General features: G+C 37.2%; 1 long non-coding RNA gene across 17 annotated transcripts; it reads right to left on the bottom strand.

Moving 5' to 3' along the window:
* Positions 1-262: 262 nt before the first annotated feature.
* LOC113276207 lies at positions 263-9,619 on the bottom strand. Of its 17 annotated transcripts, none has more exons than XR_003324159.1 (14): positions 8,377-9,619; positions 8,029-8,073; positions 5,978-7,751; positions 5,738-5,874; positions 4,800-5,494; positions 4,355-4,408; positions 3,756-4,140; positions 3,487-3,552; positions 2,832-2,961; positions 2,600-2,679; positions 1,971-2,494; positions 1,030-1,575; positions 853-941; positions 263-710 (listed from the first exon to the last, which is right to left on the bottom strand). It is a non-coding gene; the product is annotated as an uncharacterized LOC113276207 (long non-coding RNA). The 17 variants fall into 17 exon arrangements; XR_003324161.1 differs by having other exon boundaries at positions 1,971-2,348; XR_003324169.1 differs by adding an exon at positions 8,204-8,307 and having other exon boundaries at positions 1,971-2,961.
* Positions 9,620-16,707: the final 7,088 nt, after the last annotated feature.

Genomic DNA, 16,707 nt, shown 5'->3' with positions numbered 1-16,707 from the left:
CCGACATGAATTTATTATAAGTGTCTACCTTAAAATTTTAGTATTGAATGTCACTATTAAATCAACTGAACATGAAGAGAACCTGTAACCCACATGACAATTCCGCTCCCACTAAACTTGCAGATATTACAAACATTACCATTACCTTCCTTTTTCGTTGTCAATATATACCACACCAACATTCCTCTGTGGATCCTTCACAAATCTTAGTGTTATGTTTCTCTCCATCGTAATGCAAAATAGAAACCTCATACGGGTGAAATAAAAATCAACCAAAATTATACCTTTTCTGCAACCAAAGAAGCAGACAACTTCTTTATAGGCAATCTAGATTCTCGTTCAATGTTGCGAGGATCTACAACAACTTACATACGAAATACCCAGATAACAAACTAAACAGTGAGTATCTCAACCAAAACAGAAACAACACTTTTAACTATTCATAGGACTTTAACTATTCGTAGGACACGGTTGAATAGCGACAATTGGGCCTAACGTGAATAAAACACGTACCATTCTGACATGAAGTCAGGTGCGCTACCATTGCGCCACAGGTCCTTGATTTAGTTTGTGTACAAAATTGTAGTAACTACAACATTATCATGGTAGTTCTTACCATAAATACCCACTACCATCGGCTTTAATTCCTACTACAGACGTTCTGTGTGAACATATACATGTTCTCCAGGTATGCGGGCTTGTTGGACAATCTGCATGCAATAAGGCTTAACGATGAGATATAATTGAACATAAGCCATAATCAGAAACAACAAATAACAGTCTTATCATTAGGAAGATAGAAGTTAAAATTGTATAAAAACTGATACAATATTAGGGGAAGATAAGCCATACCCTGAATTAGTTATTCAAATGTGTTGTTGCTTGTCTGAAGTGTATTTCTGCTGATGTTATGGTTACCATTGGTGGCTGTTTGTTCAGCCCTGAAGTTAAGCACATCAAAACCCATACATGTAAGCTTACAATTTAAAAATTCACATGGAATCAAGAACCCTTACATGTTAGTGTTACCTTTAGTTGTTGTTTGTTGAGACTTGAAGTTAAGTGCATCCACTTCTTCCTGTAGAGACACTGAGACACAATCTCGAAAAGGCAGACATGTAGCATTAGCCCATAAAAAGCATCCACATTAAACGAATTACTCTACCGTACGACTTACTTAAAGTCTAGGAAAGATAAACACTTGTGAGAAAGACGTGAATCTCAACCAAAACATAAAATAACACTTCCACTTTCTGTAGGATAGGGCACGTTTAAATACCGACAATTGGACCTGACGTGAATCGAACACGTACCCTTCTGACCTGGTGTCAGATGCGCTACCATTGCCCCGCAGGTCCATAATTTAAAAGACTTGTCTTATTAAGAGATAGAAGCAGCTGGAAAAGTGTCATTAAATGAACTGCATATGACTTGTCCATACACCAGAAGCCAGCAAGTACTTCCCGTTGACTTCCTCTCCCACCTGTTCTTATACACCACCAGCTCTTGGACCTCTTAAATCATCTGGACGTCCAACACCACCTAATATCAATTTATCGTCACCAGCTACACAACCTGAACACTACCACCAGAAACCTTAACATCAAATTGCAGCTCTTAGCGAATAATTTCCTTCAATGAGCCTAGGATGTTGAATACTCAGTATACTCAATTATTAACTATTTAATTTGTGGAAACTTATTTAGGGATTTGTAAAATATCAATAAACTGTAGTCAGGGATCAACGAAGTAAATAACCTATGATAAAGGTCTTCTTTCTTATGATAAAATATCAATAGAACATGTCATCGTAACAGCTAATCACATCTATAAAACTTAATTAGCACATTAATATAAGAAAAAAAACCAATAGGTTACCTCTAAATTCAAAGCTAGGATTTGTATTAAAATTTCATGTTAATTTCAAATTCAGTAATCAGATCCATACAAAAAAGAAGGAACAAACGAACCTCTTTAGCATGATGAAGACACTCAGGATAATCTTCTCTAAGAAGAGAAAAATCTCCAGGATCTCTACAATTGGACATACATTCACTGAAATCTGTCCAGAAATCATAACACCTTCCTTTGTTCCTTGTGATTCCTCATCCTGATGCCATATCGATAAAAAATCTCTCTCTCTGGAGATTGATTGAATAAATCTTCTCGGTGATGTCAATGGCTACTTCATAAAAGATCAAATCCCCATGATGCAAATATCGATGCTCATAAACATAGGGTATAAATATGAATGAAATTCATTAGATCACTGAATTTGGTAGGAAGTAATAATTAAAACCAAATGGCCTGCCTATATGGGTTGATGTAGATATCAGCTCCCCGATATCCTGCAAAACCTTAGTTCGAAAGCTTGTCAAAAAATAGTACTTTCACAACGACGAAAGTGCTGAGAAGAAGAAACCATTGCATACATCGATTCACGAAAGAAAAATACTTCACACAGAGATTTTTTTTTAGCACGAAGTTGAAGACACTGGGACAATAAGTAACACCAAGTGAGCGAGCAAATCATATAAACAAATTCTACAATCCAAAATTATTCTTTGAAAACCAAATCCATATTCCCATGAGAACGTACCGTACTTAGATCTGGATTGGCGAAAACCAAAATTCATATTCCCATGAGAACATACCGCACTTAGATGTGAATTGGCAAGCCTGGTACACAAACATTTCATCAAGAGGCTCAAGGACTTATTATTCAAGCAATATGAGCAACCAAGAAGCAATGTAATACGGGAAACTCTAATGCACTGGTGGTCACATCCCACACTCGAGTTTTCAGAATCACAACGTATCTTGATTCTCACCCTCAAATCCTGGTCCCGAGCACGATGTGGTTACTTGCCCTGGCAACTATGCCAACTCTAATGTCCATGAACAACTAAGAATTAGGCACGATGTGTCTTCTACTGATATAATTTGATCCACACAACTGACCTACAAAACATAGAAACACACAAACGATAAGAACATGGATAAAAGAATAAACAAAATGAAGTGCTTCGAACCAAACACTCAATTTTTTTTTAACTCCTCAGGCTTCTACCACTAAAATAATGCAGATTCAGAGACATGAGATAATTTCTGGAATTTAGAGGTGCAAAACCATATCAAAGAACTTTAATTTGAAAGACAAAAATGAATATCACAAAATAGAAAGGCTTAATGCTGCTAATTATAGGAAATTGACATTCAAAGTTCAAAGACTACATGAAGGGAATATCAACAGCCTTATTTCCCTTAATGCCAGTAATACCTCCGACTCCAGACATATACGATTGATATAATTCATTATACTAAACTTATGCTGATACATAAAAGCTAACAACCACGTGCAAGCCAGCGGCTAGCATCTGAGGCATTATATAGCCATTTTATGGACTTGTTCGGATTGATGGGATCAGCTGCAAATACAAATTCAGTCATCATACAAAAGTGTTGATCCTAATCAATGTTTATTACCTATATTTCCGGCTTTGAAGCTAACCCAACCACAAATCTCTCATCTCCTCCACAGTTATTATCAACCTGCAAATTCATCAACAAATAATCAAAATCAGATGAACCTAATAGGATCTCTTCAAAGAAGACATAACTAAGACCATTGGTTAAGCCGTGAAATTGGGCCTTTTCTAAAATTTAAGCTTCTTATTCTTCTATCGTAACAGAGATTAACAAAAATCCTAATCAAAATTTAGCCAAAAAAACAAATACAAAAATGAGATACAAACCACTTCAATCCCAGGTACTCAAATGCGGCTGCAATACATTGAGCATCACTGCACATTCCTCATTCCTGCATCACCTGCAATTTCTCAATTCCAGCACAACAAACCGATTTCTATCTCACATGTCTTCCCTGCCAACACAAACCAAATCAGACTCCACGAACCCTTGGAAATAACCTCCTATACTAAATCAATACTCATCAGCTCCCATTGCAGCGGCCATTAGCACATCAACCCCACTTTCTATCATTATCTGTGGTCCCATATAACTGTCGTTGTTGAGGCTTCACTGATTATGGATTGGCTGCAAATAGTGCAGTGATACGATAAATACTTCTTTATCATATAACTGCCGTTGTTGAGGCTTCACGAATTATTGCGATTGAACCTGCCAGGAGACGTAATTCAGTTACTACAATATTATGTTTAACGTACCTAACTATACAGGGGACATTGCAGCACAAAGGAGCACATGCCATTTTCGAATATCAAAAAATAAAGTGAACAGAATTGCAAGCGCATCATATAACAATGAATTTAAACTTTGGAAGACAATCAAAAGAAGAGAAAAAGTTCAGGAACATAATTTATCCCTCAGTCACCTTAAAACTCATTGATTAACTGGTTTTTTATTCTTCTTCTGGTGCTCCATGAACCTGAAAAAGAACCAGATAGAATAGTAAATATAGTTTTCTAAGTTGATTCAAATCTCCTTGTACCCATTAAGCCAGTTCATGGATTCAAAGTTGCATCAGGTGTCCCCAACTGTAATGCTCAGCAACACGTCTCCTTGTACAGCTAATGGGAATATAAAAAAAACTGGAGATAAATAAGCTGAAACCATAAATCTGTACACATCCAATACCTTAATATATGAAATTTAGAAAAAACACAACACTATTAGCACTTCTGAATCACCTCTATTTAAAGATACAGCGATATTGATTTGAGATACATTGCCGATATAGTTTAATCAAAAAGAAGAATCAAAACCAAAAAAGAACTTGATAATACAGTTGTCGTTAGGGTTTTTATTTATGTGCATACCTTCTTCTTTTATTCCTCTACATCATCTTCTTTCTTTTCCTCCAAAAGCACAAACTAAAACACTGCAAAAAATCAACAAACTTTCGCCAGGAGATACAATCTACAACAGATAAACAAGGAAGAACCGCAAAAAAGAATAAGCATTATTCCCCTATAAACAAACAATTATACAAAGTTTAAAAGAACTGATCTACGACATTAGCAATGCAGACTGTCCTAAATTACTATACATATACATGAACCGATGAAATGCTGGCTGTGGCGCTTGTCCATTGCACAGTCTAACATCCAAATCAAGCAGTATATCCACAAAAAAAATTAAGGGATTAAATAAAAACACATAAAGATGGTGTAGGAATTTAAATTACAAAGAATGGATGCAGTTGTTGCTGATGGAGTTCTCTTACAGGGAAGAAAGAGAGACTCAGGGGAATGAATAATCAAACAACATCAGATACTAATGTATTCCCCTGAGTAGAACATGTCAAAAAAGAAAACATCAGAGGATACTAATGTATTCCCCTGGTTCAGGCTTTCTTTCAAACACTTTGTGTCTTTCAACTGGTGGTATTGTTTTTACGATTAGTTACTTCAAACCCCATATCTCTTGATCATATATACGGACTCTGACTTGAAAAGACAGCAGCAAGATCATATTTCTACAATATTCTATTTCTTGCTCCGAATTGATTTTCCTACAAAGTATTCGATCCCAAAACAAACCCATCGTCATCAGCAAGATCATTAGGATTGATAACAACAATATATAACAATAACAACAGTCAAGTGAAAAAATATTCTTGAATTAATCAATATCAACTGGAAATCAATATGGACAGCAAGCTTTTCTCTAACAACCCAATCTGATTCCAATCAATCTGTAATAAAAAATAAAAAAAATTACAGATTTAAAAATTCTAGGGTTTCCACATGTTTACCTTGTTCTTCCTTTCCTCTGCATCGTCTTCGTGATTAAACTCTGCCTCCTAAATTTCTCTTCAACTGAATACCCAATCTTTTTTAATTCCTAAATTTCTCTGCCTCCTAATTTCCTTTCCAGGCTAGTTCAGTAGCCCTGCATGTAAAGACACATCCCCTTAATGGAAAGACATGAATAAATTTTAATCCTAGAGATTTCATGTACATAATCACGATTAAACGGTAAGAAACAATAGTACCTCTAGGCCGTTGCAACCTCATACACACCCTAGTTAGTAAGTTCGCGAATGATTCACGTTATCACGAATTTTACAGTCTTATTCGCGAACGTTTGCAACTCCGAACCCAAATCGCGTATTATGTGGCATTCCCGGATTATTCGCGAATCGTTCAAGAATTTTACGTATCCCGAATGATACGTCCGCTTAATTTTCCATAAATTCTTTAGCTTTTACGTTTTCAAAGACCCTATTCTCTGGGATTTACTGCCTCCCGAGCATACACGACCCAATATTAGACGTGTTGTAATTTTTATGAAACAAAAATGACCGAAGAGATTTGAAGGTGAAGGTGAGAGAGATCTCAAACTCACTAACCAAGCATCTAAACCACCATATGACGTCCTCTTGGATGACTAATGTTGTATATATAATTAATATCATCATATTAAGTTTATTTTTTCTTTAAATAACTCACACATATGCATAAAATTGGTCTATGACCTTATAAATACAAATTATTTGTCATATATAGATACCGAATTTTCAGAGCGAACTCACATTTATAAATCGAATTATACACGTACGTATGCCGTTCCGAATTACTGATGAATCACGTCCCGTTGACCGAATTTTGGAGGGAATCTGAATTTTACAAAACCGTATAATACTCGTACGTTTGTCGTTCCGTACGTTTGTCGAATCCCGAATTGCTAACTAGGATACACACTACATTCCAACAAATTATCTTGCTGGAAAAAAATACGAAAGAATAAAATTCCAGTACACGTGAACTGACAAATTCGGTAACGATCCCTTTTGAATTGGCGTTCCCAATGAAGTATTGATGATACTCAAGTCTGCATCAAGTCTTCCACGGTGGGTGGCGGATTCGGTAGGCAAGGAAGCTATACATTACATACAATAGCATACTCGAGTTAGTTTCAAACAAAGTAACACTTGACCAATTAAAGTCAGAAAACCGTATCTCATTGGAAGCAACGTTTTCTGCTGTAATTTTTCAAACAGCACTTTTTCCAATAGGTGCAGAGACTTAAAGTAGATAATAAGACTGACCTCACACCGTCACACAGCCGTTGTTTACCATCAGAGTACTTGCTGGCTATATCACTCAGGATTGCTTTATGGTTTAGCATAGACAAACTTTTAGTAAATAAATTACTGTAACTTGAAAATCGATAAGGTAACCGAGGATCATTTGAAGAGGAATTCTGACCAAGTAATAGCAGGCTAGGTTCACATAAGCTATGACACTTTTCCATCCAGCACCAACAACAACCCCAACAAGTGAGTTTCAAAGTATTGAATCAATAAAAATTGGGCGTAAAGTTAAGATTTCAATCCTATTATCATAATTGGTAACCGTAATACATTAGTTTAGATCGAATTCAGACCTAAGAAACCCCTGCAGAGATAACAATTATAAGGTTTTAGCATGTTTCTTCTTATCCTTCTGATTCAACTTTGCCCAAAATTTCTGATTCAATTCACAAAAACCCTAACTTAAGATTTCAATTTCCAAAAGAAACTAAAATTGAACCCTATAGAATTCTCTATTCTTCAATTAAGAACAAACGCATCACTAATTACTCAGTTTATAATTCAATTCAAGAGTCAATTGACAAATCCTAATTTATGTATTCTGATTTACCTTCCCACGAGTTTTAGTCAACCAAAACAATCAGCACAACCATCATCATCCCTTTCTTAAGCCTTATCCGTATCCCTCGATCTCAAAACTGCTCCCGATTCCTTCAAATTTCGCTTCAAAGACCTGGCGAAGAGATTACAGTTGAACCAAAAAAATCAGTGTTTTCTACTTATATGCATTTCGCAGTAACGAATCAATTGATAGTTAATAACGAATCAATTGTGTGTCACTTCCTTCCTGGGCATCAATCAATCAAAAACGTCAATCAATATTTCTATATACATCTTCTTCATCACCAACAAAGATAATTCAGGATACTAATTAAGAATTTCTCATATCCATAATGAAATCAGGGATTAAAATTTCTACAAAATAAATTAGGGTTCTTTATGAAACTAACCTCAAAAAGGAAAATCCGTGAAATCATCAGGGATTCTTGAACGACCTATTTGATGATGTTGAAAACAAAATCAGGATTTCCATTCAATTTATTAAATTAAAAAAACCCAAATTCAATGAATAATTAAGCAACTGTGAGATAGAGATCAAAATAAGGTTAACGATCTTGGAATTACAGCAGCAGTATCATCTCTAACCAATAGCTTTGCTTCAATGGAAGAAATTCCTCAGAGAAAGTTCGTTAACACCCAACAATAGGACCGGAATTTGAAGAGACAACCTAGAAGAGGGTTTGGTTTCAGAAGAGAATTCAGAAGAATGAAAGAGGTGGCGGACACAGAAGAATTACCTGTGAGATTATAATATAATCGCATCACAAAATCAGCGATCTCTCCCACGAAACCACGCGGATAAAGAAGGAGTAGTTGCGTATAGGGTTTATGAGAAAGAAAGAGAACCCAATGAACGCACGGAGACAGAATCGGACGGCTCCGAATTACCCTCTCCCATCTGTGCGGTCACGAATTACTTCTCCCGCCGTTTTTTCCAGGCCACAGGATCTCGAATCGTACGGGGGTCTTTATCCATGACATAACCACCATATTTCGTTAATGGAGAGATTCCTTCTCATTCTCTGCCTCTTTGCCTTCTTCTATATGATTTTACTACAACACGTTATGAGCACGACTCCACCAACGTGCAATTTTCTGTTTCGTTCAAGATTGGTTATGGATCATTTTTGGATTATTTGGTTTTTGGTACTCAATTTTTGACCAAAACCTGGGTTTGGTCTAACATTTTTCCATCCTTTGCGTTTGGTCTAAAGACCAACGTTGACCCGCGTTGACTCGTTACATGATGATGTGTCTAACTATTTGACTTGGTTTATTTTTTCATGCACCCCTAAATAATTGTGTATTCACAAAACAATCCCTAGAACGATAGCTTTTATCCATCTAAACGGGTGCCTTTAACGTCTCCTTATGATCAACCCTAAAACTAGATCGGGAATTTCTCTATCGTTACATCACACCTAAATTTCAGAGAGGTGAGAAATGGAGGCGCAGTTTTGTGAGACTATTCTAGTGAGGAAGAACACAGATGAATTGATGAGTTTTAATGCTTGTCGAGAACAAGAAACGAGATCGGGGAATCGGTGAAGAAATTTGTTGAATTTTTATCAATCACCTAATGAAAGAAGAGATGATGAATCTGTTGTTTCTGGTTTATGTGAAGAAATTAGAAGTTAGGGTCAGCAGATATGGAATGGGTTCTGGAGATGGATGTGTAAGTGATAGAGAAATGGGTTAGATTGAAGTTTGAAATCAAATTAGGGATTCCATTGATCCTTTCCGTTCTTCCCGAATTAGAATTAGGGTTCTCTGCATTCGAGGATGATGGTTGTGGTTGCTGATTTATCTTATATTTTGATAAGGCTGTGGAGATTTAGAATTAGGGCTTGATTTTGGATTATGAATTGAATGGCTTTTGAATCTTGATAATGTAAGGAAGAATGGGTTGGTCTGTAATGAAGTTGAAAGGGATTGAAACTGAGATGCTGTAGAATTCAAGGGTTTGAGCTGAAGATGATGGTGTTGTGGATACTGTGGCTTGAATGAGAATTCAGGGAAGTAATAAAAATATATTATTTTTTGGAGGGTACCAAAAAAAAAAATCAAGTCAACGGTTAAACACGTCACCACTCAACGGAGTCAACGCGGGTCAACGTTGGTCTTTAGACCAAACGCAAAGGCTGGACAAATGTTAGACCAAAATCAAGTTTTGGTTAAAAACTGAGTACCAAAAACCAAATAACCCATCATTTTTTGAAAATTAACGTGGTTCTGACCTTTTTTTCTATCATCATGGATGAGTTACCAGGTATTTCTTTTGAACAAAGAAATTTCGTTTTCATAGTATATATTAGGGTTCCACGAATGTATAACTATCAAAAATAGAGATTAACCAATAGATTTTCATGAAATTTTAACATGTTCAACAAAACTAGGTATTACATATTCTAAAAAAATTTCAATCAAATCGGAAAACGATGCAATCTCCAAAACTTGCTTTCCATGAAATTGTCTACGTTCAGAAACAACCCTAGTTTATAGCAGAAGTCCAACCGTCGGATCATGCTGTATTTTTGGCACATGTTATATATTGTTCTTGTTGAGCAACTGTATAAACATCATAAAGATCCAACCATGGTAAATACTCAAAAGTACGTGATATTTCTAGCTGTGTCCACAGAAACGTGAATTGGAAAGTCAAACAATGCCATTATATCTTTTTATCTCGCCGTTGGATTACCTTGAAATTTTGTTATGTTTAGCGCAACATTGTGATGAATTTTCTGTAAAAATTTTATCATCATCGGATATGTTTACAATTGGTGTCCGATCACCACAGTTGGATGATGAAATTTCCAATTTTAGGGCTAAAAATATCCTCGCATTTTTAGGGGCCACCCGAAAGGATTTAGGGGCCATCAATTTATACCTAGCCAAAGACTCTAGTTAAGGGGTACCCTATATGATATTGAAGTTACATAAATGCCCTTCTGGTAAAACTGTATAAAAACCAAATCAAAAAAAATTCTACTCATTTCAACTCTTCTTCTTCCAGTTTCATATTATCTTCCGATTGTGAAAGAAAAAAAAACTTTCCCTCGTTCTTGTGTTCAACCGAAACATCGCCGCGAATCGTAAAATCAAAACATCGTCGATTCGTTTACAAAACAATGGATAAGGGAAATGAAACCCACAGACCTAGAACCAAAACGTTGCTCGGGGTATCGATCCAAAGATTGGGATTTTAGCAAGAAATAAAGAAATTGTTGCTGCAAATGAAGAAGAACGCGAAGAAGAAGTACCCGTCGATGTAGTCGGTGGTGGCGATTCCGATAGTCAAACACTTCGTCAACTTCAAATGGCCCCAATTAGGTAAGAATCTATCATTTTTGGGGTTTATTTCGCTTTAATTCGACGAATCGAGAAAAAAATTTCTAGGGTTTTCGGTTATTTATCCAGATTCGGGCGATCTTCATGCTTATTTACTTCCGAATGCAGTCGTGTTCTTCATTTCTCAAGAACATCGACAGTATTCGGGAGAAATATTTGATGGTTATCGGCCGAATATTGTTGGCCATATCTTCCTGGATACAAACTGGTAATAATCGGTAGTTTAATGAATTTTTTGGCTCCCGAATATATTTAAGTAGACACACAGTATTCGGAAGTACACTCACTACCGAATATATATATATATATATTGAAAAAATCTCAAAATTTCTGATATAGGAAAAATCCCATTTTGGGGCCAGTATTTATTCGGAAGACAATATAATGTTTTATACCTCCGATTGTGTAGGATAAAATTTTAGAGTTTCTGAACTCCAGTTGATGAATATTCGGTTGTAAACATGTTTAAATATATTCCGATTGTTTTTCATTCGGGAAAAATATGTGTCTTCTTACTTCCGAATATGTTCATTCGGGTTATAGTTGTGTACTTTGTCTTCTGATTGTGTAGGATGAAAAATTTAGAGCTTCTGAACTCCAATTGATGCATATTCGGTTGTAAATATGTTTAGTTAGCTTTCGATTGTTTTGTATTCGGGAACAGTATGTGTCTTCTTACGTCCGAATGTGTACATTCGGGTTATATTTCCATACTTTTGTCTTCCGATTGTATAGTTTGTAAATATTGTTCCTTTCTTTGTTGTTTAGACAAAGTCGAGAAAGGAGGAAGAAAGTGACAGCTAGTGCTAGGAGGGAAAGGAGTGCCAAAGATAATTCAAGTGCTCAACAAAGCTTACAAGAACAAAGCAGTCAACAAGGAGTGCAACCAAGTGCTGAACAAAGTGTAGAACAACAAGGCAGTGAACAAGGGGTGCAACCAAGTGTTGAACAAGCCGCTCAACAAAGTGCAGAACCAACTGCTCCACAAGTTACACCCCACCATGAAATTGAACCAGTTGATCCAGTGCCAAGAGTAGAAGAAGAAGGACAACCAAGTGGTACCCAAAAAGCCAAAAAAGGAAAAGATGGTGTAAAGAAGGATATTGCTAAGAAAGCATCACATCTTGTCCCTCAGCACTTGAAGAAGAAGGGTATTCCACAGGCACAATCCTTGGGCTACCGGCGGATGGAGGAAAATTGCTATTTGGATACAAAGACTCATGGGCCAGAGAAATATACGAAACCGAGGTAATAAAATACTATTTTTTATTAATGTATTGTCTATGTGTTATATCGTAATATTATTAAGGATTTTTTTTATGTACTTTAATAGGATCATCAAGATGCGGTCCGTCTACTCAAACCTACCGCCGCACCAACAAAAATGCTTGCGTGGCCTTTATCCGGTGAATGTGAAAGGTTCAAGTCAATTGTTGCCAACTCGGGGTTAGCTAATGCCGCCGAGAATTCATTGTTGGAACATGATCGTGTGGCCATATCGGCGTTCGTGGAGAGAATGTATCCTGAGACCGATACTTTCCATATGCCGTTTGGGGAGATGACGATTACCCCGGATGATGTTGTGCAGATTCTTAACCTTCCCGACCAAGGCACAGCTGTGAAGTTTAACTACACAAAGCAGTTAAGTTGGGCACAACTTTATGCTCTCACTAAAAAGTGCTTAGGTTAGGATGAAGAGACAACAACAACAGAGTTTAGGAGGCATGCAAGTTACAGAACAAGACAGATCAACATTACAGCTTTGATGAATATGTTCCGAGGCACCTTGGAGAAGGAAAAGAATGGAACGTTAACTGATGAGCAAGTGAACCACGCTGCCACCGCATATCTCCTTTTTGTGTATTGGGATGTGTCATATTCCCCAATACTTCTGGCAACCGGATCGACGCCAACCTTATACAACTTTTGGATCCTCTCCATGAAGTCGGTGACTATTCTTGGGGCACGGCATGCCTAGCATTCTTGATGGAAGAGTTGAGAAAGGCTTCGAGGCTAGGAACCTGCCAAGTTGCCGGGAACGTGGCTCTATTGCAGGTTTTTTCTTTAACTCTATAACTCACTCTATAGTTATTCGGTAGACAATACATATGATGCATATTCATAACTCCAAACTATGCATATTCGGGAACATGTTACTTAGTTTTACTTCCGATTGTTTAGAATCGAGTTTAGTCTTGGGGAGTTACTGCCGAATATATAGGCCAAAGTATTATAGGTTACTGAACTCCAAATGACGCATATTCGGTACGAAATGATCCATCTCTTGTTCCGAATGTTGGTTATTCGGTGGCTAGGTACTTATTTTGTTTTCCGAATATATAATCGGAAATATACTTTTGATATTAGAACCGAATATACAGGCCAGAAAAACTATAGGTTACTGAACTCCAAATGACGCATATTCGTTAGGAAATGATCCATATCTATTTCCGAATGTTGGTTATTCGGTGGATAGGTACTTAGTTTTATTTCCGATTATATATAATCGGAAATAATGTTTGGAAATTACTACCGAATATACACAATCTATTTACTAAAACTTGGTTTCTTATGTATATAGGCATGGATCTATGACCACTTCCCTATCCTGAAGTTGGCCGGAGAGAACCCGGGGTGGTGCAAAGGTACTCCTAGAGGAACAAAGTATATATTTGAAGACAACCGTTCTAGGACAAAAGAGCAGCAGTTGATTCGCATGAGGGAGATTTTGGACCAATTGAAGGCCTCGACGTATGCTTTGATCCATACAAGGAAGATCGAGCCAGTGGGCATATAAATGTTCGGTCGGACTTGTCCCTTTATTTTGGACCATTGTGGCACCCCACAGGATATGTGATGTATAACCCCTCTAGGGTGATGCGACAACACGGGTATATACAACATCAACCTGTGGAGGAAATGGGGGATTACTACAAATTGGAGTTGGAGTTGTGCTCTTCTAGTGGTGACAATCTCACGATTTTCACACAGGCCCACCTACTGTTCTTGATAATGGGATAAGAGGAATGACTTCATTATCGACACTGGTACCCACCCGAGGTGACCCGAGGTGATAAAATTCTCCAGACTATATGAGTTGGTATAACAACGTATCACATCCTTTGGTTATCCGTGAAATCAAATCCAACACTGCGGCGGGTTCAAGTTATAATTGTATCATCAAAGACAAACCAGCTGGTTATGATAGACTGGTGCGTGTTCTTATATTTTTGTTCATTTTATATTATTCCTATAAATCTTAGGTAATTACCGTTTGATGTTATGTCATTACGTATAAAAAACAGGTGAATAGGTTCAAGCGTGTTTCCAAAATGTTAACTGCATGCCTGAAGAGCGGAGATCCCATGCCAGCTGAGAAGATCAAAGAGGCTAGAGACCTAGTTGATAATATGGATAACGAAGATTATGCTGCCCAGTTTGGGGAGAAAGTCACGAAGAGGCATCCCCAAGGTGGCAGTATCAAAGACGGGTAAAAGAACTCGAGCTTCATCGAGCGCTGAAGGTGCTCCAACTGAAGCTGCTCCAACTGAAGGTGCTCAAACCCGTGGTCGTGCAGGACTGGGAGGTAGTCACGGTCGTAAAGTAAAGAAGAGCAGATAAATGACAATGATTTGTGTTGTACATTCGGGACTTTACAAGGGCCAATATAGAAGGTTAGACAACCCATATTCGGAAGTTTGGGTAACTGAGTTGACTTCCGATTATTGCAAGTTCAAAATTTGAAAAGTATCAGTTTTTCCCAAATTCTGATTTTTGGGCCATCGTACATTCGGGACTTTACAAAAAAAAATTATCCCCGAATATTACAAGTTCAAAACAAACCATGCCATGGCTCTAGGTGGTTCCAAGGGCCAATATAGAAGGTTAGACAACCCATATTCGGAAGTTTGGGTAACTAAGTTGACTTCCGATTATTGCAAGTTCAAAATTTGAAAAGTATCAGTTTTTCCCAAATTCTGATTTTTGGGCCATCGTACATTCGGGACTTTAAAAAAAATTATCCTCCGAATATTACAAGTTCAAAACAAACCATGCCATGGCTCTAGGTGGTTCCAAGGGCCAATATAGAAGGTTAGACAACCCATATTCGGAAGTTTGGGTAACTAAGTTACTTCCGATTATTGCAAGTTCAAAATTTGAAAAGTATCAGTTTTTCCCAAAATTCTGATTTTTGGGCCATCGTACATTCGGGACTTTACAAAAAAAAATTACCTCCGAATAATATAGTCGTGTTTAGAAATACCAACCTAATCGGTAGATAAAAATTTAAGTTCGCTACCGAATGTCCTTTTCGGAGGGAATACGTGTATCGTTAGCAACCGATTGTAGTGCATCATTGATACGAAACCTCAACGGCCATATTTTCAGAAACCTCAACGGCCATATTTTCAAAAATTAGAGCCGTTGGAACTCTAATCTATATAAGGAGGGTAACCCCTCTCAGTTATTATTGAGTAAAAAATCAGAATGAAAAACCTTTTCAATGGCAAGTCCATCATCAATCGACAACATACTTCGAAGATGCAAGCGAACAACTACATCAATTGCAGCAATGGAAGAAGAAATACAAAAAAGGAACAAACAACCCAAAAAAATTAAACCATCGTTAGTGGCAACGAAGGAGGAGGAAGAGGAAATCAAGGCTAAGAAGCGAGGTCAAGAACAATTCCATCATAGAGAAAGATTAAAACAAGTTGAGGAAGAGACCGAATGGATAAAAAATTATTACATTGTGAAAGATCTACCCAAAGAACAGCAGGACGATCGTATATTTTGGATTAACGTTTCATTGGGTCCTTTTGTTGGTAAGTACAAGAAGCCACGCCACAATTATGAACCATCCCATGTTTCTTCAAGGGTGCACCATGTTATAAAATTGTGCACCGAGTACAACCGTATTCTTGCTAGGCACAGAGACGACAGGTTTGCGGCACAAGATGCTTATTCCAAGTGGAGAGGAGAGTCGTTTCTACATTTCGAAGCCGCGTTGATTGTTGCATCTCGGACTGGGAAAAAAGAATAACATGTGATGTTTGAGTGCTGTAAATTCAAATTTTTAATATTAATCGGCGGTTTGATAAAATATGGAATTCCCGAATATGATTAATCGGATTGAAGTGTTATAATACTGTTGTTCCGATTACATAGTTTCAAAAAAAATTATAGCGTGCCTCGAAATACCCACCAAATCGGTAGATAGATATTTAAGAGTTCTACCGATTATAATATTCAGAATCAAAACGTGTATCATTACCAACCGATTATAATATTCGGAATCAAAACGTGTATCAAAGAGCCCGATTCCTACATTCGGAGACAACATTGTATTTTTTGCGACCGATTAAATCATATATCTTCACAAAAAAGTTTCCAAAAAACTTGTACAAATTACATGTTCGAAAAAAAAACGATCAAACATCGTCATCATCCGAGGGGATCAATTCGAGTAACTCAGCGGGAAAGTTGTTGTCCATAACGCGATCCCAATCAACCATGTTGGACTCATATTGTTTCACCCAATCCTTGCAATGGTTCATCGGGAAGTAATCGTGCCACTTACTCAACGGAGGTAACGGACAATCTTTCTTTACTCTTAAACCGATAAAATGCATTTCATTCACAAATGCCATTACGATTCTTCTATCTTTAACCGACTCGTCGCAAGCCGTTCTTGTGGGTGCAAACGTCATGCTAAG

The sequence above is a fragment of the Papaver somniferum genome, chromosome 4 (assembly GCF_003573695.1).
Source record: "Papaver somniferum cultivar HN1 chromosome 4, ASM357369v1, whole genome shotgun sequence".
NCBI lineage: Eukaryota > Viridiplantae > Streptophyta > Magnoliopsida > Ranunculales > Papaveraceae > Papaver > Papaver somniferum.
This window is presented reverse-complemented; position numbering and strand designations above follow the sequence as displayed.